A 27,796-nucleotide genomic window follows, 5' to 3' on the forward strand; every position below is an offset into this window, starting at 1 on the left:
CATATATATAACAATATATAAAAACAACATCATTTGACATTGTTGTGTGTTCTTATATGTTACCAAAAAGTAATGCAGAACATCTCTAGCCATCTATTCATATCCTCATCTACTGCAGAGCTGTCTTTTGGATCTCCCGTTTTACTACAACATTCAAGTACAGTATTTTTAAGACCTATCCAAATGAAAGGTATTTGCAATGGAGGCTAAGGCAAAATGATAGGTTGCAAGCCGTTCAGAAGAAACAGTAGACATCCCAAGTGGAGTATTCTTTGATAAGAACAGGACAGGAGGGATCTCAGCCATGACATTTGTCTCCTATATGAGTCTCTCTGCCATGTTGGGTGATGGGTTTGGAACTGGGTCCAGGCCAGTGAGTGTGTTTCCTATATGAGTCTCCCAATAGAACAATGTCAGGACAGTTGAGTGGTGGGTTTGGAACTGGCCCCAGTCTTCTATATGAGTCTCTCCATGAGTGTCGGATGGGCTATGTCCACATCTCTACGCGATATCCCTCTTTCTCCTGTCGGCTGGGGCTGTAGGTGGCCCTCTGGTTTAGCGCCACGGAGGTACTGACCAGGGCCAGCAGCAGCAGCACAACAGACACTAGACTGACTGACAGCAACAGGTCAGAGGTTATACCCTCAGAGGTCAACTGGAGAGGGAGACGGATTGAGGAGGGAAGAGGAGGAGGGGAGACAGGGGTAAGTACAAGTACACAAAAAATGGGGAAGCAGGAAAAACATGAACATCAATTAAAAGGTGCAAAAGTGCATTAACAGCATGATAAAAATACTGGTCAGACCAGGAACACAGACACACGCACACTCACTCATGGCTACGTTACACAAGGCGCTACGGTTCCAAGTGCTGTACCAGCGTCATGAGGGATCTGTCCCCGAGCCCGTAGGCAGTAGAGCTGGTACCAGGGACTGACCCAGGCTGGGTAGGAGACTGGAGGGGTGAACCCTGCCTCCATCTGCTGCTGCTCACAGATTTTGGCTGCGACTAACGCCAGCACCAGCAACAGGACTATCATCATGCCAACCACACACGGCACAAGCATCGCCGCCATGTGCAAGACACCTGGGGTACGCTCCGTCAGAGGAGAATCACACACATACAGGGTCTCATCAACACACCCAGAAACACACACACTGTGTAAACACAATCTAAATCCAAAACACAGACAATCATCAAACAACACAAAATCATAGCATTTTCCTAATGACCGAATATGTAAGTGAAATAATCACTGTTTTTGATACTGATTCACACTAATTTGTGTGTTATATATCTGATGATTTTGACAAAATGTGCCATCATACTGAGCCACCGTCAAAATGCCCTTACAAATGTCATCTTGCCTGGTATCATATTGGAGCCATGCAGAGGAGCTGCTGGGAGATATGAACAGTTAAACCAAGTCAACAGTTACTTCACTTCACACAGATAAAGAGTTAGCAACATGCCCTTGTGGTGCTACTGTAAAACATTCCTTAAAATAAATAACACCACAACAAAATTCTGGAACAATACTACTCTGTCTTGTTTAAACAATAATATGTTGTTTGTTTACCTGTCCGATGAGAAGGGTTTACTCTCAGAGTGAATGTAACACAGAGTACCCAGACCCAGAGAACTCCACAGCCAAGGGTCTTCATCAGTCAGAGGCAGACAGGTTCAGTACTCTACTCTCTAACCAGTCTGCATTCTAAGCAGTTTCTATGGCAGAGCAAGCCCACACACACAGTCTCTCCCTACTGCAGCTACACAGTGCGCATCTCAGCACCTGGGTGTCTGACAGGTAGATGTGTCCTGTACTGTGTGCCTATATATACAGTATACGTGTGTGTGTGTGTGTGTGTGTGTGTGTGTGTGACTGTCTCTAGATGAACGAGCATGTCTGCCAGTTAAGCTGCCCTCATGCATTTCTGTGAAACAGTCCCAACCTGCAGGTACGCCACCAGATCAATGCTGAGTTGCACTTCAGATGGAAACAAAGGCAGCTTTTAGCTGGCCAAGCACCATCTCTATCTAACAGCCGTGCCACACAGCTCACCGGAAAACCCATGGAGTACTTACACCCATGGGTCTATGCCCGCCCGTACATACGTACATAAACAGACACACACACACGCAGACAGACACACACACACACCTCTGCCCGGGACTTACATTGACAAGTCTATGACCAGTGGAATAACTGTTGGCAAGTGTAGGTTAGAGCACTCTGAAACTGTGACAAGAGAGGTAAAGTCATGGCAGTGTTGAAGTGACATTTCTGAGGCCAGTTTTGTGAGTAGTGGCAGCTTCAGGGGTTGACTTTCCGCTGTCACCTACAGGACACTTCCTGCTGGGCACAGGCATCAGTTCAACAAAAATGTTTTTATTTACATTTGATTAATTGTCAACTAACGTGAATTCAACGTGAAATCAACAACAAATGTCACCATGCCATTGGATTTACTCGCTGTTGGCTGGGCTCCCTGCCTGTGCCATTAAACCCCTACAACTCATCCAGAACGCCGCAGCCCGTCTGGTGTTCAACCTTCCCAAGTTCTCTCACGTCACCCCGCTCCTCCGCTCTCTCCACTGGCTTCCAGTTGAAGCTCGCATCCGCTACAAGACCATGGTGATTGCCTACGGAGCTGTGAAGGGAACGGCACCTCCATACCTTCAGGCTCTGATCAGGCCCTACACCCAAACAAGGGCACTGCGTTCATCCACCACTAGCCTGCTGGCCCCCCTACCTCTGAGGAAGCACAGTTCCCGCTCAGCCCAGTCAAAACTGTTCGCTGCTCTGGCACCCCAATGGTGGAACAAGCTTCCTCACGACGCCAGGACAGCGGAGTCAATCACCACCTTCCGGAGACACCTGAAACCCCACCTCTTTAAGGAATACCTAGGATAGGATAAAGTAATCCTTCTAACCCCCCCCCCTTAAAAGATTTAGATGCACTATTGTAAAGTGGTTGTTCCACTGGATATCATAAGGTGAATGCACCATTTTGTAAGTCGCTCTGGATAAGAGCGTCTGCTAAATGACTTAAATGTAAATGTAAATGTAAATTTAGATTTAAAGTGGTGTGAAAAAAATGCACTTATGTTGATGACTTTTTGCAATCCAATCAATTTTCCACATTGATTTAATGTCATCACATATAATTTTTTTGTTGAAATGATGTGGAAACTACATTGATTCAACCAGTTTTTGCCAAGTGGGATGTTTTGGAGCCGTTTCTGATTGCAAGCTTTAGCCATCCAACTTTCTCCAAAACATACTGTTTTATTTTCTCAGATCATTGAGACGGAGAAACAATTAGGACTGGAAGAAAATAGCCAAGAGTGGTTATGTTGGATAAATTAAGACAGGTAGTGAAAGGAGGATAAACAACAGATTATGAAAAAACAGGAAATGTTTATTTGAAGACAAAAAGTGGTTTAAAGAAGTAAGACATGACAGAACACCTCAGAACGGACACAGACCCATCGAGAGCAAGATACACTACATGGCCAAAAGTATGTGGACACCTGCTCATTGAACATCTCATTCCATGGGCATTAATATGGATTTAGTCCCCCCTTTGCTGCTATAACAGCCTCCACTCTTCTGGGAAGGCTTTCCACTAGTTGTTGGAACATTGCTGTGGGTACTTGCTTCCATTCAGCCACAAGCGCATTAGTGAAGTCGCGCACTGATGTTGGGCGATTAGGCCTGGCTCGAAGTTGGTGTTCAATGGGGTTGAGGCAAGGGCTCTGCGCAGGCCAGTCAAGTTCTTCCACACCGATCTCGACAAAGCATTTCTGTATGGACCTCACTTTGTGCACGGGGGCATTGTCATGCTGAAGCAGGAAAGGGCCTTCCCCAAACTGTTGCCACAAAGTTGGAAGCACAGATTCGTCTAGAATGCCATTGTATGCTGTGGTGTTAGATTTCCCTTCACTGCAACTAAGGGGCCTAGCCTGAACCATGAAAACATTTTTACTCTCCACTAAACTTTACAGTTGGCACTATGCATTGGGGCAGGTAGCGTTCTCCTGGCATCTGCCAAACCCAGATTAGTCTGTCAGACTACCAGTTGGTGAAGCGTGATTCATCACTCCAGAGAACGCGTTTCCACTGCTCCAGAGTCCAATGGTGGTGAGCTTTACACCACTCCAGCCGATGCTTTGCATTGCGCATGGTGATCTTAAGCTTGTGTTCGGCTCCTCGGCCATGGAAATCAATTTCATGAAGTTCCCGATGAACAGTTCTTGTGCTGATGTTGCTTCCAGAGGTAGTTTGGACCTTCCACTTCATGATAACATCACTTACAGTTGACCGGGGTAGCTCTAGCAGGGCAGAAATTTGACGAACTGACCTGGTGGAAAAGTAGCATCCTATGATGGTGCCACATTGAAAGTCACTGAGCTCTTCAGGAAGGCCATTCTATGGTCAATGTTTGTCTATGGAGATTGCGTGGCTGTGTGCTCGATTTGATACACCTGTCAGCAACATGTGTGCCTGAAATAGCCGAATCTACTAATATGAAGTGGTGTCCACGTACTTTTGAATATATAGTATACGGATGGATAGACGGACGGAGAGGTGGATATAGATAGAGAGATGGACAGAGACAGACAGATTTGTAGGTATAGACAACGTGTGACAGAATTTTGATTAGTTTAAAATTGATAATCGATAAGTGTGATTCGCTGCCTTCAAAGGCCTAGGGGAATCCATCTAGCTACACCACTTACAGTATCAGTATGTACAGTACCATTATCCTCAAGGAATACACAACATCAAATGGACATGAGCCTGACCATATATTGTGAGACATTTTGCTTTCAAAGACAAGATTCATCCAAGAAAAGAAAAACAATTATTTTCCAAAAGTGAAAAAGTTTTTGAATAACAAAACATTCCTTTCGGAAATGGTGGTTCTACTCTGACGATTCTGTGTAATTGCAAAACCCGTGTCTTGTTTTCCGTTTGGTCCATGGAAAATACCATTTATTATAGTTTCTGTATAGCTTAGTCTAATGTACAATATAATGCTACCTGATCTGTGTTAGTTTAGCAACATCGCCCAAAGGATATTCATATTGTCATATCCAACAGAGAGTATATTCCAAAATCACACAACTTTTTATAAAAATCTGCTGCCCATAAAAAAACGTGTTGTTTTAAGGCACAAAAACAGCTCTGTGCTCTTGTCAGAAAAGGAAGATATTACATTTAAACTTGGCTCACCTGAACAATAGAAAAACAATTAAACCTATAGCTAAGTTGTACTTTTACAATCAGAGACATTAAGTCTTGTCCAGGGCTCCAATTTCTCATTGGCCCAGTTCAGGAACAAGCCCTATTGTTTCTTAACCTGTTAGGGCTAGGGGGCAGTATTTGCACGGATGGATAAAAAAAATGTACCCGATTTAATCTGGTTACTAATCCTACCCAGTAACTAGAATATGCATATACTTATTATATATGGATAGAAAACACTCTAAAGTTTCTAAAACTGTTTGAATGGTGTCTGTGAGTATAACAGAACTCATTTGGCAGGCAAAACCCTGAGACATTTTCTGACAGGAAGTGGATACCTGATGTGTTGTATTACCTTTAAACCTATCCCATTGAAAAACACAGGGGCTGAGGAATATTTTGGCACTTCCTATTGCTTCCACTAGATGTCACCAGCCTTTACAAAGTGTTTTGAGTCTTCTGGAGGGAGATCTGACCGAACAAGAGCCATGGAACGATGATGGCCCATTAGACACCTGGCGCGCGAGTTCATGTTGGGTACCCTCGTTCCAATACGTTATAAAAGAGTATGCATTCGTCCACCTTGAATATTATTCATGTTCTGGTTAAAAAAGGCCCTAATGATTTATGCTATACAACGTTTGACATGTTTGAACGAACGTAAATATATTTTTTCCCCTCGTTCATGACGAGAAGTCCGGCTGGCTTAGATCATGTGCTAACAAGACGGAGATTTTTGGACATAAATGATGAGCTTTTTTGAACAAAACTACATTCGTTATGGACCTGTGATACCTGGAAGTGACATCTGATGAAGAGAATCAAAGGTAATGGATTATTTACATAGTATTTTCGATTTTAGATCTCCCCAACATGACGTCTAGTCTGTATCGCAACGCGTATTTTTCTGGGCGCAGTGCTCAGATTATTGCAAAGTGTGATTTCCCAGTAAGGTTATTTTTAAATCTGGCAAGTTGATTGCGTTCAAGAGATGTAAATCTATAATTCTTTAAATGACAATATAATATTTTACCAATGTTTTCTAATTTTAATTATTTAATTTGTGGTGTTGACTTGACTGCCGGTTATTGGAGGGAAACGATTTCCTCAACATCAATGCCATAGTAAAACGCTGTTTTTGGATATAAATATGAACTTGATAGAACTAAAAATGCATGCATTGTCTAACATAATGTCCTAGGAGTGTCATCTGATGGAGATTGTAAAAGGTTAGTGCATCATTTTAGCTGGTTTTATGGTTTTGGTGACCCTGTCTTTGAATTGACAAAACATTACACACAACTCTTGTAAATGTACTGTCCTAACATACTCTAAATTTATGCTTTCGCCGTAAAACCTTTTTGAAATCGTAAAACGTGGTTAGATTAAGGAGATGTTTATCTTTCAAAGGGTGTAAAATAGTTGTATGTTTGAAAAATTTGAATTTTGACATTTATTTGGATTCAAATTTGCCGCTCTTGAAATGCACCTGCTGTTGATGGAGTGCACCACGGGTGGGACGCTAGCGTCCCACCTAGCCCATAGAGGTTAATTGAAGTACTTAGTGGTCAGCTGTCACAGCTGGATTTAATCCCTAAACACCGGGTTTAAAGAATCCTCTCTGCTAACCCCAGTGGTAATGTAATACACAGACACAGATATAACGGCACTCACACTATTTAGAACATAGCTGTTTTTCATTGAACAGGCATTTATTAACCTCTTTGGGCTAGGGGGCAGTATTTTCACGTCCGGATGAAAAGCATGCCCAGAGTAAACTGCCTGCTACTCAGGCCCAGAAGCTAGGATATGCATATTATTAGTAGATTTGGACAGACAACACTCTGATGTTTCTAAAACTGTTTGAATGATGTCTGTGAGTATAACATAACTCATATGGCAGGCAAAACCCTGAGAAAAATCCTACCAGGAAGTGGGAAATCTGAGGTTTGTAGTTTTTCAAGTGATTGCCTATCCAATATCCAGTGTAAATTGGGTAAGATTGCACTTCCTAAGGCTTCCACTAGATGTCAACAGTCTTTAGAAAGTTGTTTCAGGCTTCTATTGTGAAAGGGGAGCAAATAATACCACTCAGAGCAGATGGCTCAGCTGAAAGCCTTTAGTTGTTTATCTTGTGTGGCCGTGAGCGCGAGCTCCGTTCCCTTTCCTTTCTAATGACAACGGAATTGTCCGGTTGGAATATTATTGAAGATTTATGATAAAACATCCTAAAGATTGATTATATACATCGTTTGACATGTTTCTACGAACTGTAATGGAACTTTTTAGACATTTCGTCTGGACTTTGTGCTCGCGCTTCGTGCATTTGGATTAGAGAACTAAAAGCACAAACAAAAAGGAGGTATTTGGACATAAATATGGACTTTATCGAACAAAACAAACATTTATTGTGGAACTGGGATTCCTGGGAGTACATTCCGATGAAGATCATCAAAGGTAAGTGAATATTTATTACGCTATTTCTGACTTTTGTTGACTCCACAACATGGCGGGTATCTGTATGGCTTGTTTTGGTGGCTGAGCGCTGTACTCAGTTTTTTGAAATCTGACACAGCGGTTGCATCAAAGAGAAGTATACCTTTAATCCTATGTATAACACTTGTATCTTTCATCAACGTTTATGATGAGTTTTTCTGTAAATTGATGTGGCTCTCTGCAAAATCACCATATGTTTTGGAGGCAAAACATTACTGAACATAACGAGCCAATGTAAACAGAAATTGTTGGATATAAATATTAACTTTATCAAACAAAACATACACGTACTGTGTAACATGAAGTCCTATGAGTGCCATCTGATGAAGATCATCAAAGGTTAGTGATTAATTGTATCTCTACTTCTGCTTTTTGTGACTCCTCTCTTTGGCTGGAAAATGGCTGTATGTTTTTTTGTGACTAGGCGCTGACCTAACATAATCGCATGGTATGCTTTCGCCGTAAAGCCTTTTTGAAATCAAACACTGTGGTTGGATTAACAAGAAGTTTATCTTTAAAATGGTGTATAATACTTGTATGTTTGAGGAATTTTAATTATGAGATTTCTGTTGTTTGAATTTGGCGCCCTGCACTTTCACTGGCTGTTGTCAAATCGATCCCGTTAACAGGATTTGATCCCTAAGAAGTTCTTTAACACCCATCACCATAACTCTCAAGCTTATACACCACTCGAACGCACATGCACCAACACAAACACATGCACACACACGCGCGCATGCACACACTCTCTCTCTCAGTCGTCTTGCCCTCCCCAGTCGATCACAGGATCGTCATCAAGGTTCAGGATGAGGTAAGAGATCAGCTGGAAGAGGTTCTGCCAGAACAGAACGGCCATGTAAAAGTAAATGTCGCTTACGTCGACCTGGCAATTGTCCCCGGCGAAACTCATTTCACACACACAGTGGTACTTGTTAATGAGGTTTCGACAGTAGCCCCCGTTCAGGCAGGGGTTGGACTTGCACTCATCCACCTCCTGCTCACAGCTACACACAGGATGAGGGTCAGATATAGAAACAGAGGCAAAAAAAGAGACAACACACAACATCAAGATGGTCTGTGTCTAATGAATGTTTTACAAAGTTCACCTATTTACTGGGTATACTTTTAGATTATCTCTCCCCTCCAATCTACCCCCTTCCTTCTTTTTCCCTCCGTATCCTTCTCTTTTCTCTATTTATCTCTTTCTCTTACCGGTGTCCAGTGAAGCCGGGTAGACAGTCACAAGACAGGTCCCTCTCAGTGCAGTTCCCTGCATTGAAGCAGATGTAGTTTCTGCTCTCATCTCCACAGACAGACACTGGCAGCTTGGGCCTACTGAGGAGAGAACCACATACAGACCACACAATCAGACAGGCACACTCCTCTAGAGGGTGTGTGTGCATAAGAGAGATTTAGATGGGAGGGGGCAGGACATTGTCTTGCTTCCGGTAGAGTGGTTGAACGAGTAGTGGTGCGTAGAAGAAACACGACCTGACGTTAAACAATGGGGGTCAGGGGTTATTGGGTAAAGGGTTTTTATTGTCTACTAATATGTGTGTGTGAACTAGGGGGAGTAGGATGTACCGTCTGTCTCCCCACTGGGAGACTACAGGATTTAGGCGGCGATCAGGATAAAGACATTTAGACCCCTGACTGCTCCTCAAGAACAGGACATTAAACCACTACTATAGAACTTTAAAACATCACAGACTCTGTCCTGCTCTGATGGACTTACTATGTCCGGATATGTAGGGGGAAAACACTGGTGCTGGTTGTTATGTCATTTCTTGAAATAGGTGGGAGGAGTATCAAATAATAAAACTTACAATTTTCTGCTGTCTATGTACCATGGAACTTCCTCAATGAGATCACTGTGGAGAGAGAGAGAAACAATACATAAACTCAGCAAAAAAAGAACCCTGTCTTTCATAGATAATTCGTAAAAATCCAAATAACTTCACAGATCTTCATTGTAAAGGGTTTAAACACTGTTTCCCGTGGTTGTTCAATGAACCATAAACAATTACTGAGCATGCACCTGTGGAATGGTCGTTAAGACACTAACAGCATACAGACTGCAGGCAATTAAGGTCACAGTTATGAAAACATAGGACACTAAAGAGGCCTTTCTACTGATTCTGAAAACACCAAAAGAAAGATGCCCAGGGTCCCTGCTCATCTGCGTGAGCGTGCCTTAGGCATGCTGCAAGGAGGCATGAGGACTGCAGATGTAGCCAGGACAATAAATTGCAATGTCCGTACTGTGAGACGCCTAAGACAGCGCTACAGGGAGACAGGACGGACAGCTGATCGTCCTCACAGTGGCAGACCACGTGTAACAAAACCTGCACAGGATCGGTACATCCGCACATCACACCTGCGGGACAGGTACAGGATGGCAACAACTACCCGAGTTACACCAGGAATGCACAATCCCTCCATCAGTGCTCAGACTGTCCGCAATAGGCTGAGAGAGGCTGCACTGAGGGCTTGTAGGCCTATTGTAAGATATTGTTGCCAGACATCACTGGCAACAATGTCGCCTATGGGCACAAACCCACCGTCGCTGGACCAGACAGGACTGGCAAAAAGTGCTCTTCACTGACGAGTCGCGGTTTTGTCTGACCAGGGGTGATGGTCGGATTTGCGTTTATCATTGAAGGAATGAGCGTTATACTGATGCCTGTACTCTGGAGCGGGATCGATTTGGAAGTGGAGGGTCCGTCATGGTCTGGGGCGGTGTGTCACAGCATCATCGGACTGAGCTTGTTGTCATTGCAGGCAATCTCAACGCTGTGCGTTACAGGGAAGACATCCTCCTCCCTCATGTGGTACCCTTCCTGCAGGCTCATCCTGACATGACCCTCCAGCATGACAATGCCACTAGCTATACTGCTCGTTCTGTGCGTGATTTCCTGCAAGACAGGAATGTCAGTGTTCTGCCATGGCCAGTGAACAACCCCGATCTCAATCCCATTGAGCACGTCTGGGACCTGTTGGATCGGAGGGTGAGGGCTAGGGCCATTCCCCCCAGAAATGTCCGGGAACTTGCAGGTGCCTTGGTGGAAGAGTGGGGTAACATCTCACAGCAAGAACTGGCAAATCTGGTGCAGTCCATGAGGAGGAGATGCACTGCAGTACTTAATGCAGCTGGTGGCCACACCAGATACTGACTGTTATTTTTGATTTTGACCCCCCCCCCCCTTTGTTCAGGGACATATTATTCAATTTCTGTGGAACTTGTTCAGTTTATGTCTCAGTTGTTGAATCTTGTTATGTTCATACAAATATTTACACATGTTAAGTTTGCTAAAAATAAACGCAGTTGACAGTGAGAGGACGTTTGTTTTTTTGCTGAGTTTAGAATAAAACAATTGATTTAGGATGAAAACTTTCCAGTAAAGATAGACATCTTGTCTGAAACTCTAGCTTACTGAGGGAAGTTGTTTCAAAAACGTCCTTGTGAAGGAGCGATGTGAAAGAATGTGTGTGAGCGAGAGAGAAAGCGAGAGTGTTGGTAGTGCATGTGAGAGAGTGTGTGTTTACAAGATAAATGGATGAAGGCATTCCCTCGATGATGCTCCGAGGCAAACGGGAGATGAGAGGCAGTAGCACTGAACCACCAGGGAGATAAATACACCACACACAGTACACTACAGTGACACACTACAGCAATGTTACTACACAGACTACAGCGACACACTAGAGCCATATATGACGTTAAGTAGAACAGAAATGCTACAACTAAAACACACAGTTCATGCATGGTTTAAGTGCTTTACAGAGATCTGAACATTTACATGGTTTTCTTTTTCCTTACTGTGTTATAAAGCTAAAAGGGAGTCCCAGTGGTGTACTATTGCTTTGAGATCCATGGATTATACTTTTATCTCATTGAAATATTCAAAATGCAGAATCCATGTTTTCAAAACATAAAATATTGTTTTACGATGTTATTCTTTCAACTGTTGGTTATTAAAGCCTATTTGTGGACTTAATACTTAATATTTAACAAATTGTGTTTAATCTCAAAGGGACTGCAACTTTGGAATACAAACTTTACAGATAAAAGGAAGGTGACTGTTTAGTTGTGTGTTCATTCCTTTGTATAAAAATAAATATTATTTCCATTCCATTCCTAACCCCACCCATGTGACTCACTTGCAGTAAGGTCCGGTGTAGTTCTCAGCACACAGACAGGCATACTTGTCCACTCCATGTAGACATGTGCCTCCATGAGCGCATAGATGGTTCTCACACACGTCCACTTCCTCACAGTCCACCCCGGTGTAGCCAAACTCACAGGCACACTCATATGCCAGCCCCTGAATGCTGCAGTTGCCATGGATACAGGGATTGGAGACGCAGGTGTCTGTGTTGCGCTCACAGCGGCGACCGGTCCAGCCCTCCTCACAGCTACAGTTGAACAGGTTCCAGAGGTCCTGACAGCTACCTCCATTCATGCAAGGGCTGGGCTGGCACACTGGGCCTCCACTGCATCCGCTACGGGGTGGGTTGGGGGATGTCCGAAGGAACTGCTCCTCCTGAATCCGGGGCAGGTTGACCTCTAAGGGGCTGTAGTAAGGCAGGGCGATGCCCCCCACCTCCACAGTACCCAGGCACCCCTCTAGGCTCCAGCCAGCCTTGGGTCCAAGCCTCCCCAGCTGGATGTCCACCCCCTCCCTGAGGAAGTCCAGGTTGCCCCCTTCACTGCTGGAGCTCCCAGCTTCATCCACTTCCTCATCCAGCACTAGGGTCCAGCGAGACGCCTCTGCCCATGGGGTGACCATGAAGAGGTGGACGCTGTGCCAATCCCCGTCGCTGACCCCCATGCGGCTGCTCAGGGACACCGTGGACGAGCCCTCCCCGCTCTGTAGTTCTAAGAAGAGAAGGCCATGCTGCACAGACACCGTCACAAACTCCGGCCCACGCTCGGCATGCAGGATTGCAACGTGGCGTTTACGGGTGCGCAGGCTGACGGTGATGCTGGCCAGGCTACGTTGGATACGGCCAGTACCGCGGTAAGACAGTACACTGCTGTCATGAAGGAAGGTAGCGCTGGAGAAGCCTGGGATGGAAAAGAAGAGATAGGTATGTAAATATGTGGTCATCTAATAAAGGCTTTAACCTTCAAGATCAGTCCAAAATGTGATGGAATATGGACCATGGAATAAAAGTAATAAAGCAGTACAAAAATATACATTAACAAATAAATAGAAAATCAACCACAAGGAGGCTGAATGATGAGCGAATGTGTGCTGGGCAGACACAACAACACTGTATCCTCTGCTTTTTCTGAGTGACAGTGTTGTTTCTGTCTTCATTCCAGGACATCTAATCACAGGGCAGACAGACGGCCACGTAAATCCTCACTAATACAACCACAGGCTAATCTGTCCTAATCCCAGTCCTACCTCACAGACCGACGGGCAGATTTAGGGAAGAATGACTCACACTCGTATCCCTGGTTGAGGGTGCGGCACTCCGCCTTTGCGGGGCAGGGGGCTAGCTCACACCACTTGACTTTCTCACAGCGCTGCCCTGCAGTGTTGTGGGGGCAGGTGCAGGTGAAGTCGTCCCACATGGGGTAGCACATCCCCCCATTCTGACAAGGGTTCCTCTGGAGAGGGAGAGAAAAAAAATACAGTTTATTAATATTATTATTATTACTACTACTAAAGGATATAGGGACATTCAGGTTATCTTTTATAATTAATAAATTCATTAGGCTCTAATCTATGGATTTCACATGACTGGGCAGGGGCGCAGCCATCGGTGAGCCTCGGAAGGCTTAGGCCCACCCACTTGGGAGTCAGGCCCAGCCAATCAGAATGAGTTTTTCCACACAAAAGGCCCTTATTACAGACTGAAATACTCCTCAGTTTCATCAGCTGTCTGGGTGGCTGGTCTCAGACGATCCCGCAGGTGAAGAAGCCCAATATGGCGGTCCTGGGCTGGTGTGGATACATGTGGTCTGCAGTTGTGAGGCCGGTTAGACGTAATGCCAAATTCTCTAAAATGACATTGGAGGCAGTTAATGGTAGAGCAATTAAAATTCAATTATCTGGCAACAGCTCTGGTTGACAATTCTGCAGTCAGCATGCCAATTGCACGCTCCCTCAAAACTTCTGTGGAGTTGTGTTGTGTGACAAAATAGCAAATTCAACAATGAGTGGTTTGGAAGGAATCAGTGGCTAACTGTAAGGGTTCCAAAGCAATCATTAGCCTGCTATTCAGTGGAGTGGGTGTGTGGCCTAAGTCTGGGTTTAAGGGTCTCTTTTCCAAGCTTAAAAGGATAATAATTCAACACGATGGGCCAGAAAAGGTTGAATACATTAGCCATGCTGTCAATCCAGCTTGACTTCTGCCATGCTCAAAACAACTGGAAACTTGGTACTGGGAAATCTCAGACTTCAGTAACTTCAAACAACATGAACTGAGCTCCGACTAGGAAAATACATTTTGAACGGTCATCCAACTCGGAATTCCAACTCAGGCATCTTTCTAGAGCTCCGACCTGAACAGCACTGACATCATGATTCAATCTTGTTTTTTTCCGAATTCCCAATTGTCATGAAGGCACCATAAATCCAGAGAATGCCAGATCCCTGATTGCTCAGTTTGGCCGGGCTGCCAGTTCTATGAAGAGTTGGTGGTTCCAAATGTCTTCCATTTAAGAATGATGGAGGCCACTGTGTTCTTGGAGACCTTCAATGCTGCTTACATTTTTTGGTACCCTTCCCCAGATCTGTGCCTCAACACAATCACATCTCAGAGCGCATCTCTGACATGCACTGTCAACTGTGGGACCTTATATAGACAGGTGTGTGCCTTTCCAAATCATGTCCAATCAATTGAATTTACCATAGGTGGACTCCAATCAAGTTGTAGAAACATCTCAAGGATGATCAATGGAAACCGGATGCACCTGAGCTCAATTTCGAGTCTCATAGCAAAAGGTCTGAATACTTATGTAAATAAGGAATTTATGCTTTTATTTTTAATACATTTGCACAAATTTCAAAAAAACAGTTTTTGCTTTGTCATTATAGGATATTGTGTGTAGATTGATGAGGAAAACATTTATTTAACCAATTTTAGAATAAGGCTGTAACATAACAAAATGTTGGGTCTGGCAAAAACCCATTTATACTGCTATCGATGTGATGTTTGGCGGTGCCTAATCAGTCAGTTTTGTACCTGCCTGGCTGAGTGGCAGTGTGAGAGGAATGAGCGAGCTAGCCTGGCAACCAGAGCCGAAACACGTGAGGTAATAAAACTTGGTAGTCTGCCTGGAAATTAATTCACAAGACCATTACATTTTTCTAATATTTTTCATATTAACATATTTTATCATTTTCTCTTCTCCTCTCTTTTGAATTCAAGTACTTTTCAAGTACCAACTTCAGAGTACCAATTTCAGAGTTCTAAATTCAAGTACTTTAAGCACCTCAATTACTTTGTGTGAACCTCGTGAGATGGAGGACATTAAGCCATTACAGCCTATGTTATTAAATGGAGTCAAGTGCTTTAGTCAGGTAATCTAGCCCTAGCACTGATCCTAACTGAGCCATATGGCTGCGTTCACACAGGCAGCCCAATTCTGATCTTTTTCCTCTAATTGGTCATTTGACCAATCAAATCAATAATTTGGCAAAAGATCAGAATTGGGCTGCCTGTGTAAACACACCCTAACAGTTGGCAGTTCCTTATTGTCTCCCTGTCTTCTTGTCTCTTTCGTCTTCTCTACTTCACGTTAAGTACGTAACAGCATTTCCAATTAACACCTTTAACCTCACCCTTAAACTCAATTTAATTTGATTGTTTGGGATTGGTGACATATGTGGCTGTCAAACGCAGTGATGGCGAGTAAGATAATGAAGGCTGAGAATGGATCAGAAGGGGCAGGGTAGTCCGGTTTTGGGGCAGAATTGGTAGGGCAGGGGCAAGGCATGGCTGTGTGCAGAGCAGGGAAAGGCAGGACTGGGTATGGCATGGGCAAAGGACAGGGTAGGGCAGGTGAAAGAAGGGGACAGAGTAGGAGTAGAACAGGCAGGTGTAGAGAGTAGTAAGGATTGCTCAGTCCACTCACACTACAGGAGTCGACCCCAGCGCAGCCCGCTGTGACATTAGCCATGAGCACCAGAGGATATGACGTCACTGTGGTGTCCAGACTGAAGAACTGCAGTCTCTCACTGTTGATCCTCAGGTCCTGGATACAGCCTTTAAAGTAGCCCCCGAATGCTGATGACGCCTTCTGCTCTGCCAGACCCCCCACATACACCACATCCCCCATCTGACTGTCCACTGTCCTGACCTCCACCGAGCCCTGCTTCTGGTTGGCCACTTACAGGACCATATGCTCACGGTCTACCACCACGCTCACAAAGTGGATGTCCCCATCGTTAACCACACTCTCACTGGTCAAGGTCTCAAAGTTATGGAGCTGAACTCTGACCCGCCCCTCATCCAGCCACAGGCGCAGGTATTGGCTGGTGCTATTGGCGAGCACCAACAAGAGGCCAGCGTGGCGGTGTGTGCGCAGAAAGAGGGAGACAGTGATGTCACTTCCTGCATCATCTGTGATGGTGAAAACGGCGTAGCTCTGAGAGTCCTCATTGCCGAAGCGGGCCATCTCATACTCTACAGAGAAGGACAGGGAGTGAGAGGACAGAAGATGAGGGTAATTGTTTTATTATAACATATTCAGGGTTTCAACTACTGGTTCCCAAATAGTAAAAATTATGCATTTGTTTTGTGTGTCAAAAATACCAAATACAACTTCTAGTGGTATGACTTTCTCGCTCACTGTCTAAGAAGTCTATGTTATATTGTGTGTGGTAAGCAGCCAGTAGCCCATATGTTCCCATGTTACAGACGCAGCCCAGACGACACTCATCTAGGACACACTCTGATCTGTCTAAGATAGCACTCACAGACTGCACTGTCTGCCTTTTTCCACATGACACAGGTGCATAGACACATAACAAATGTAATCTCTCATTGTCACCCACTTCCCATTCCAATAGCAGATAGCAGACTCCGACAACATATCCTGAGAGAGCCATGTTTCCGTGAAACAGAGAATGTTAAAATCTCTGATGTCTCTCTGGAAGGCAACCCTTGCCCTAATTTCATCCACCTTGTTGTCTAGAGACTGGACATTAGCGAGTAGTATACTCGGGAAGAGGTGGGTGGTGTGACCAGGAGGCCGCTCCGTCTACCTCTTCTGCGGTGACGTTGTTTTGGGTCGGCCTCTGGGATTAGATGCAATGTCCTGGGTGGTGGTCCGAATGAAGAATCCGCTTCGGGAAGTTGTATTCCTAGTCGTAATGTTGTTAAGTTGACGTCGTTCTTATATCCAATAGTTCTTTCCGGCTGTATGTAATAACACTTAAGATTTTCTGGGCTTACAATGTAATAAATAATACATAAAAAAATAATGAACTGCATAGTTTCCTAAGGACTCGAAGCGAGGCTACCATCTCTGTTGGTGCCATCTTGCTGACTCGAAATTGAGCTCAGGTGCATCCTGTTTCCATTGATCATCTTTAAGATGTTTCTAAGACTTGATTGGAGTCCACCTGTGGTCAATTCAATAGATTGGACAGGATTTAAAAAAGGCACACACCTGTCTATATAAGGTCCATATTTGACAGTGAATGTCAGAGCAAAAACCAGGCCATGAGTTCAAAGGAATTGTCTGTAGAGCTCCGAGACAGGATTGTGTTGAGGCACAGATCTAGGGAAGGGTACCAAAAAATGTCTGCACCATTGAAGGTCCCCAAGAACACAGTGGCCTCCATCATTCATTAATGGAAGAAGTTTTGAACCACCAAGACTCTTCCTAGAGCTGGCCGCCCGGCCAAACTGAGCAATCGGGGAGAAGGGCCTTGGTCAGGGAGGAGATCAAGAACCTGATGGTCACTCTGAAAGAGCTACAGGCTTCCTCTGTGGAGAAGGGAGAACCTTCCAGAAGGACAACAATCTCTGCAGCACTCCACCAAGCAGGCCTTTATGGTAGAGTGGCCAGACGGGAGCCACTCATCAGTAAAAGTTACATGACAGCCTGCTTGGAGTTTGCCAAAAGGCATCTAAAGGACTCTCAGACAATGAGACACAAGATTCTCTGGTCTGATGAAACCAAGATTGAGCACTTTGGCCTGAATCCCAAGTGTCAAGTCTGGATGAAACCTTGCACCATCCATACGGTAAAGCATGGTGGTGGCAGCATCATGCAGTGGGGATGTTTTTCAGTGGCAGGGACTGGGAGAGTAGACAGGATCGAGGACAACGACCCTAAGCACACAGCCAAAACAATGCAGGAGTGGCTTCGGGACAAGTCTCTGAATATCCTTGAGTGGCTCAGCCAGAGCCCGGACTTGAACCCGATCAAACATATCTGGAGAGACCTGAAAATAGCTGTGCAGCGACGCACCCCATCCAACCTGACAGAGCTGAGAAGAATCGGGGAAACTCCCCAAATACAGGTGTGCCCAGCGTAGCGTGATACCCAAGAAGACTCGAGGCTGTAACCGCTGCCAAAGGTGCTTCCCACGGGGGACCAGTATGGGAAAAAAAAGGGATGAAATGTATGAAAAATGTATGAAATGTATGCATTCACTACTGTAAGTCGCTCTGGATAAGAGGGTCTGCTAAATGACTAAAATGTAAAATGTAAATGTAACAACGAACTGAGTAAAGGGTCTGAATACTTATTTTAATTTAGAATTTCAGTTTTTGTGTTAAATACATTTGCAAACATTTCTAAAAACCAGTTTTTGCTTTGTCATTATGGGGTATTGTGTGTAGATTGATGAGGGAAAGAAACTATTTAATCAATTTTAGAATAAGGCTGTAACGTAATAAAATGTGGAAAAAGTCAAGGAGTCTGAATACTTTCCGAATGCACTGCATTCACAAAAAATATATATGGGGATTGTTAATTATGCAGCCGGTACGTAGCTATGCATGTAATGGACAAAAATTAACCCCTGAAATTAAAGGAGATCTCGACTATATCTTATACTCAGCACCCCCATCACTCAGTCCACTCATTCCTCCATTCTTACCCTCAGCGCAGTCCTGGCCTTCATATGGCCGGGGGCATCGGCACTGGTAGCTCTGCCACAGGTTGGTGCACTGTCCTCTGTTCTGACAGGGGCTGTCTTGGCATCTGTCTCTGTGGCTGCAGCCTAAAGTCATATTCACTGCCGAGTCGCTCAGCCACTCATCCGGAACCACCAGCTGGGAGTCTACAAACATGTCCCGCAGACAGCCGATGAAGGCCGGGACCGGGACCAGAACCACACCTTCCTCCACCACCCCACCGATGAAGGTGTTCTGGAGGGGAGACTCTGGAGAGTCTGTCCCAGCCAGAGTGCCTGCGACCTGGGCTTCCCTCTTACAGTCCTGTTCCTGACAGACCCCGCCATCCAGGAGCCTGAGGCTGAGTAGGCTGTCCCCCAGCACGGCCTCCACAGAGTGCCACCCCCCATCAGTCACGTTAAGGGGGAGCTCCAGTGTCTGGCTAAGTTGCAGGGCCTCTCCCTCTGCCCTACCCCCAACCGAGGCCTCCCTCCTCAGGCTGAGTCTCAGATGGCACCCCAGCAGCTCCAGACCCAGGATCAGCCTTCCACTGGGCAGCACTGTCCGGAAACTCAGGGTGATGTTGCAGGAGGCCTCTGTGGACATCATGGGGCTCCGCAATAACAGGTAGCCGCTCTGCTCAAAGGAGATGGCTGTGGGGGTCTGGCAGAGAAGCCCGGTGTGGCCCGGGGGGCAGTGGCAGGAGTAGCCATGATGCCCATCGCTTAGGAACGGAGAGCATGAGCCCTGGTTCTGACACTCATGGCCCTCGCAGCCCACCAACGCTTTGCTGCAGTTCTGGCCCCCATACAGGAACTCATCAAGGCTTTGCTGGGAGCAGTGGCACACATAGCCCCCCACAAGGCTCTGACACTGAGACCCGTTCTCACAAGGGCTGGGGTTGCACATGTCCACTACCTCATCACAAAGGGTACCTGGAAGGGAAGGGAGACTGGATGATGATGTGGGTCAATGATACTATGATGGGTACAGCTTAGTCTGTGAAGGTGTGGAAATTAAGCGCTGCTCCCAGGTGGGAATTATTCACTCTTCACCTTTCCTGCTATTCTAGTACAGAAAACATACTTATTCTCCTCATCTTTGAAAGCATTATCGTCTATTATGAATCATGAATAATGTATGTAACTTATTATAGTAAATGACTACACTGTTACTTCTTACTGGAGACATGTTAACCTTCCCCATATATGTATTGTTTATGTTATTAGAATAATTGTTTATGTGTAGTCTATATTGGCGTGACGTTAAGTTCTAGACTAGAGGAAGCTGCCTGCAGTGTCATATACCCCATGATGCCATCTCTGAGCTGAACCTCATCATCCTCGACATCTTGTCAGGTCAACTTCGACACCTTTGACACTGACAGGCATTTATGGCATTTATGCCTCTGCTTCATCATGGGTGGTTAGCCTAGTGGTTAGAAAGGTGAAACAGCAACTGGAAGGTTGACAGTTCGAACCCTGGGTCCGACGGGAAATATATGGTGGGAAGTGAGCTACAGTAGCAATTGGGCTACTGCTCTCAAGTCCTTGATGCTCTTGTGCAAGGCACTTAATCCCCCACAACAACCGTTGCCCAGTGTGGCAGCCCCTGCACCACTCCAAAAACCTATATGTGTACATTCAGATCTTAATATGATCCATTTTGTCGCAGGCAGATTTGAAGAAGTGTTTGTGGACTATACAATGCAATACCGTACCTAGGGCTCATACCATCACGTATTCTAATACCTTGCATTGTCAACTGCTGTAGTGCAGTGGTCTGAGCATCATGCTTTTGGCTTCGAGCATCACGAGTTCACGCCCAGTGCTGGGCACTTGTTTTGACACTTTGTATGAATGGAAACTAATGGTGTAGCATACTGTTATTATCCAAAATACAAAAGCTGCTTCCTATCTGCATCCAAAGGCACCTACCTTAGTAGGTAGCACTTTTCCAGTAGGGATTAGTAAGGATTTGGAAGGGATTAGAAGGCTGTATCATGTGATAATGCATACACATTCCACCGAGAGCGAGACATTTGTAACCACTGTAGCAGAATGAGCAACTAGTACTAGCAATTCAGTGAATGACTATCCCAAAATGGAAATATCTCACACGAATAACAAGTAACAGAATCGATCGCCTCAGTACCTGATAAATACATTTTTGTGATGTGTGTTTTGTCCTATATTTTATTTAACTTATTTCAATTTTAAATCCCATTCCCCAAAAGGAAGCCTTTTGCCAGGCCGTCATTGTAAATAAGAATTTGTTCTTAACTGACTTGCCTAGTTAAATAAAGGTTAAATAAAATAAAGAAATGAATTTGACACTGACCAGAATAATTGGCCTCCTCTCGCATATTGCTTGGTCTGCTGCTCCATTGTTGTGGACATGACAGGTAAACTTGCAGCTTCGTCCTGCAACTAGCCATTTAATTTACCATTAATATTAACTTTTACTTTTAATGTTAAAGATGATTAGTTGTGAAAAGATCCATAGCCTGGAGTCCTTCATTAACCAACTGTAAACTATTCGGATTCACCCAAAAAACATTTAACGTCAACAGAGGCATTTCCATAATCTCAAGGAACACAATTGACCAATTGTTGGGTTGAATGTGTCCCTCACTATCAAATAAGACTTAAAAACAAGTTTTTATCCAGGGTGTTCCATTCCTAAGATTAGTGTTGAAACACTCACTTCTACATCTAGTGGCAGCAAAAAGCAGAGACCCTGAAGAACGGGCTCAGTGCTGAATAGGCCTAGTATAAAAAATTATACAAATACATTTCCTATAGCTTTTCCTTGGACTTTACAAAAGAGGAATGGCCTATGAGGAGAGGCTTGCATAGCCTATAGCCCAGGGGTAGGCAACACGGTTCGAGGAGTGCCATAGCCACAGGAAGTAGGTGCTGCTGCACCTCCCCCAAAAAACAAACAAATGAATTGCGTTATTAGGTGCGTAATTGCGCAACAAAACAAAGACTGACAGGCTTGGGTTGTAGCCTATAGCCTAAACTAGAAGCGTATGCATATTAGCCCATAATTCATAAGCTCAATGCTTAATAACAAGTATCACGTGCCTAACGAAATCATAGGTAGCCTACACTATTTTTCAGGATGTATCGGCTAACAGAAACATGCTAATGCAGAGACTTCTAGTGGTGCGCATATTAATTAATGCAAGAGCGCAGAGGAAGTTGCATCCATAGTTTACACGTTTGGCTTCCGAGTTTTGAAAGCGTTCGAAAATGAAGTGGATAGTTCGTTTAGTAACTCCAATCACTACTTGTATCTGTATAGTCCGTTTGTTTGTGTTGTTGGTCACGTGGCTGCTAGCACCGTCATGAAAAGAGGTACAGTATTTGTGACCTGATCAAGGAAACTTGGTGTATGTTGCAAGTCACGACATCACAGGAGAGCCGTTTGAACGTAAAAAATATATTTTTTAATCAAAATGCGTTTTTTTGGCAGAAATGCCTTCTCGAACATGTGAACTTTCATGTGCCTTAATATAAAACTTGTCTGCCATTTGTAAATACGAATAAAATTGTTAAATTAAGGGCTTAGTTGGTTTAGCCACAGAAAAAGCGAGCAACCTTACCTCTAGCCATTTACATTTACATTTAAGTCATTTACCAGACGCTCTTATCCAGAGCGACTTACAAATTGGTGCATTCACCTTATGATATCCAGTGGAACAACCACTTTACAATAGTGCATCTAAATCTTAAGGGGGTGGGGGGGGGGTTAGAAGGATTACTTTATCCTATGTATTCCTTAAAGAGGTGGGGTTTCAGGTGTCTCCGGAAGGTGGTGATTGACTCCGCTGTCCTGGCATCGTGAGGGAGCTTGTTCCACCATTGGGGTGCCAGAGCAGCGAACAGTTTTGACTGGGCTGAGCGGGAACTGTGCTTCCTCAGAGGTAGGGAGGCGAGCAGGCCAGAGGTGGATGAACGCAGTGCCCTTGTTTGGGTGTAGGGCCTGATCAGAGCCTGAAGGTACGGAGGTGCCGTTCCCCTCACAGCTCCGTAGGCAAGCACCATGGTCTTGTAGCGGATGCGAGCTTCAACTGGTAGCCAGTGGAGAGAGCGGAGGAGTGGGGTGACGTGAGAGAACTTGAGAAGGTTGAACACCAGACGGGCTGCGGCGTTCTAGATGAGTTGTAGGGGTTTAATGGCACAGGCAGGGAGCCCAGCCAACAGCGAGTTGCAGTAATCCAGACGGGAGATGACAAGTGCCTGGATTAGGACCTGCGCCGCTTCCTGTGTGAGGCAGGAAGCGGCAACATTCCTGTGTACTCTGCGAATGTTGTAGAGCATGAACCTACAGGATCGGGTCACTGCCTTGATGTTAGTGGAGAACGACAGGGTGTTGTCCAGGGTCACGCCAAGGTTCTTAGCACTCTGGGAGGAGGACACAATGGAGTTGTCAACCGTGATGGCGAGATCATGGAACGGGCAGTCCTTCCCCGGGAGGAAGAGCAGCTGATTGGCTGAGATAATGTGGGCCGGACACGCCAAGAGATGAGTTTGGATTGGTCTGCCATATAGCACGCTTCTCTCTATTGGAGCTGGTCAGTATGTCTAGGTAATCGTGGCGAACGCTGCTTTGAAACAAAAATGTATTGCATAGTAAAACTGCATAAACATAATGTCAAGTTAAAGTATACTGTTAGCTAGCTAACGTTAGCTGGCTGGCTCGCTAGCTAACGTTATGTGTATGCTCTCTATGAGTATGATAGTTAAGGAGATGGAGAAAACACCAGTCTGGATTACATCGTCAAACTAAGGGCAACCAAAATTGGCATCAGACAGACAGACAGTCCAACCATGATGTGCACTACCATTCAAAAGTTTGGGGTCACTTAGAAATGTCCTTGCTTTTTAAAGAAGCACATTTTTGTCCATTAAAATAACATAAAATGTATCAGAAATTCAGTGTAGAAATTGTTAATGTTGTAAATGACGTTTGAAGCTGGAAACGGCAGATTTTTTATGGAATATCTACATAGGCGAACAGAGGCCCATTATCAGCAACCATCACTCCTGTGTTCCAATGGCACGTTGTGTTAGCTAATCCAAGTTTATCATTTTAAAATCTTTATTGAGCATTAGAAAACCCTTTTGCAATTGTGCTGATTAAAGAAGCAAAAAAATTGCCTTGTTTAGACTAGTTTAGTATCTGCAGCATCAGCATTTGTGGGTTCGATTACAGGCTCAAAATGGCCAGAAACAAAGACCTTTCTTCTGAAACTCGTCTGTCTATTCTTGTTCTAAGAAATTAAGGCTATTCCATGCGAGAAATTGCCAAGAAACTGAAGATCTGGTACAACGCTGTGTACTACTCCTTTCACAGAACAGTGCAAACTGGCTCTAACCAGAATAGAAAGAGGAGTGGGAGGCCACGGCGCACAACTGAGCAAGAGGACAAATAAATTAGTGTCTAGTTTGAGAAACAGAAGTCCTCAACCGGCAGCTTCATTAAATAATACCCGTAAAACACCAGTCTCAACGTCAACAGTGAAGAGGCGACTTCGGGATGCTGGCCTTCTAGGCAGAGTTCTTCTGTCCAGTGTCTGTGTTCTTTTGCCCATCTTAATCTTTTCTTTTTATTGGCCAGTCTGAAATATGGCTTTTTCTTTGCAACTCTGCCTAGAAGGCCAGCATCCCAGAGTCGCCTCTTCAATGTTGACGTTGAGTCTGGTGTTTTGCGAGCCCACCTGGGCAAGAAAAACCTCTCGAGCCAGCTAGGGCATGGAAGCCCGACGAGTTAACTGAGGCACCCCCGGTACCATCGATCCGGAACCCGGACCCAACATCACCAACAAAAAACAAGGTCTCAGTGATGCGTCCAATTTTGGTGTCAGCATACTGTGAGGATCGACGCTGGAGACATTTAATAAATACCGGACATGAAACAGGACAGGAACAGTGTCTGGACAGGAGATAAAATAACAACATCAATGCTGACACAGGGATGGAACAGAGGAAACAGACCGATAAAGGGCAGGCAATCAAATCATGATGGAGTTCAGGTGGATCCAATGAGGCGCAGGTGCCCGTAACGAAGGGGACAGGTATGTGTAATGATAGGCAGTCTGGCGCCCTTGAGCGCCAGAGAGGAAAAGCAGGAGCAGGCGTGACACATATAGTCCTGTCAGGTAAGCCTACCCACTGGGCACAGACGTCAGTTCAATATCTGGTTTTGATTTACATTTGGTTGAGTTGTCAACGAACGTGAAATCAATGTAAAAGTTGGGTGAAAAAAATATGAAATTCCTTTGCGTTGATTACTTTTTCAAATCCAATCAGTTTTCCACGTCGTTTTAACGTCATCACATAAAAAACATTTTATGATGTGCGTTGATTCAACCAGTTTATGCTCAGTGGGACATTGCAGTTCACATTTAATTGAGAAGGTTTTTGTGGAAAGTCTTTTTGTCTACTTACAAGATGCCAGTTATCATTAGCATCGCTAACTGGCTACATATGGATTGAGGTGACTTTACTTTCATTAATCTGATGACTGTTATTTATCTAATTAACTAACTATTAGTTACCCAATTAAATGAATCATGTAACAATGAACTCATTAGCATTCGGGGCACCAAGAGAGCGGTTGTTTAAAGAGTTACCATCTTCCGAATTAAACTCTAAAGGTCCTTACCTATCACATCCATAAAACAGTCAACGTATTAATCATAACCTCTTATCATTTCATCATTCTAAACAGTCATAACCTCCTTGCATCTGCAAAACCCCCAGCCTTACTTATGATTCAGTACTACACAAATCCGTTTATTTTATTTATTTACCAGCTAACTAAATGATAACACAGGATAACATACACACTTAATACATTAGGAAAAGGTCCCTAGGGGACTGACACACCATATGGCGGCTTGTTACACAACGACATGGCGAGATAGAGAGAGAAAAATACACTTATCGTTGATACATTTTAGAAACTATTCTCACAGTAATCATATACTTTGCCGCCCGTTTTGAGTAAGAAATCATGAATGTATTTACGTTGAAATGCCTTAATTCGCTGTGGGTCTCTGTGAGAACCAGCCCTCCTTAGGAAGGGTGATGGACCTTTCAGCGGCACACTTGTAAGGCTCTGATTGTCTGAAAGGGGTCCAGACCTGTCTCATCTACTGTTGTTCACTCTGGACGATGCTCCTTTGAAGATAGGCTAGCCAGCCCTATCGATGGTTCCCATTGGGTGATGAGAGTAGCGTACTACAGTGATTTTAGAAGAGTAGTAGAATAGGATGGTGTGAAGGGTAGTAGAATGGTCCCAATTAAATTCACTTTTCTAGATACTTTTTTTATGACAGCTAATCAGCTGTACCAGTGACTGTCTGAGAGGGGAGTTTTCTTCTCCATGTTGTGTTGTTATTCAGAGTTCAAACCACTTTACACAAGCAGCTGCAGCCTGGCGATGTTCTGGTCTAAATGTTAATTTCTTTACCCATCCATTTATGCACTCTGTTCGAAAGGGACGGTTTCGTCAGGCTGACATGCACTCTGACCTCACTTGGGGCGTGGCTACTTACTCTGAAAAGTTTATAGGAGACAAATTCTCTCTCATGGCTCCTAAAATCAGATTCCTATCTTAACAAAAATACTTTCAGAAATGTTCAGATTTTATACACAACGGTAAGGATTGAGACTTCGTAAATGTAGTGTATATACTTTAAGTTAAAGTATTTCCTTTATAACACTTTTAAAATAGAATCCCATATGACATTATTATTCTTTAGATCACCTCTGACCATTTCCCATGTTCTAATGTTTGAAATATTGTTCCAGTATTCGCTTTTGAACGTGTTAAAGTTTCAGCGGGGAAAGTCTCTGGAGACAAAGCACATTCCTTTGTGGATTTTGGAGAGGGAGACCCTAGAACTCCTCTCCTTTAATTTACAATAGGGTGTGAATTGTCAACCCCCCAGCAGCTCCCTCCTCCCCTCTGTAGGTGAGAGAGGGTCTGGTTACTGCCATCCATTGCCAAGCTGATCTGACCCATTCGGATTCTCACAGGACAGTCATGACAAGACAGGGGGGAAATGATGCTGGTAATTAATTGGCAGATATTGTGTTACGTTTGACTTTTTAAGCCAATAGTGGCTTACCAGGGGTGGGATAATGTCAATGTGGCTTTGGTTGGATTGTAGCCGGGAGCTTTATGTTCATGACAGTTTGTGATGGAACAACTGGCAGTGTCAACGTTGATATAGATTAGTGTATGTCACATCAGGATTAAGTAAAAGTAAAGTAAAATGTCCATGTCTAGTTTTCAATTCCATTTGATTTCAGATAAAGAATAGTATAGGTTCTGAAACCATAAGCATCTATTCTTAATATAAGAATATGTTAGTGGTAAAATACAGTACCATGGCTTATTTTCAGGCCAATAGACCCATTCAATCGTATATACAGTAGCAACCACATAGCAACAAAAGTTACTAGACTAAGATATTTTCTCAATCCAGTTTACAACAACACACAGAAAAGATGGGAAGCTTAAAACACGATGATGATCAACAATAATCACTTAATTCCATTTACTTCAATGAGATTGTATAGCAATGCCATTACAAGCATGCATTGTCATTGAAACAAATAGTCACATACATAAAGCACAAAGAACAACATATAACCATACCTGCATTTAGCAATAGAATGCTCGAAATCCATACTTCCACTTTCAGCATTGCGTTGGTTTACGAGTTTCCCACCAATAATTGAATGCACGCCTAGATGTCAACTACCACTGTGTGTTCAATCTCATTGTGACCATAGGTCATCAGGGTATCCGGCAGTCCCTGTCCTCGTCTTTAGCCATGCACAACTAAACACAGTGCTGAGTCCTACTGCAGGCAGGAGTCTGGGAAAGCCAGATCCTCAGGATTAACACTAATGCATTAGTGCCATTTTACAGAGTGAG

At 44.3% G+C, this 27,796-nt stretch overlaps 1 pseudogene; it reads right to left on the reverse strand.

Moving 5' to 3' along the window:
• Nucleotides 1–27,796, reverse strand: LOC106583979 (protein crumbs homolog 1-like; annotated as a pseudogene).

The sequence above is a fragment of the Salmo salar genome, chromosome ssa23 (assembly GCF_905237065.1).
Source record: "Salmo salar chromosome ssa23, Ssal_v3.1, whole genome shotgun sequence".
NCBI lineage: Eukaryota > Metazoa > Chordata > Actinopteri > Salmoniformes > Salmonidae > Salmo > Salmo salar.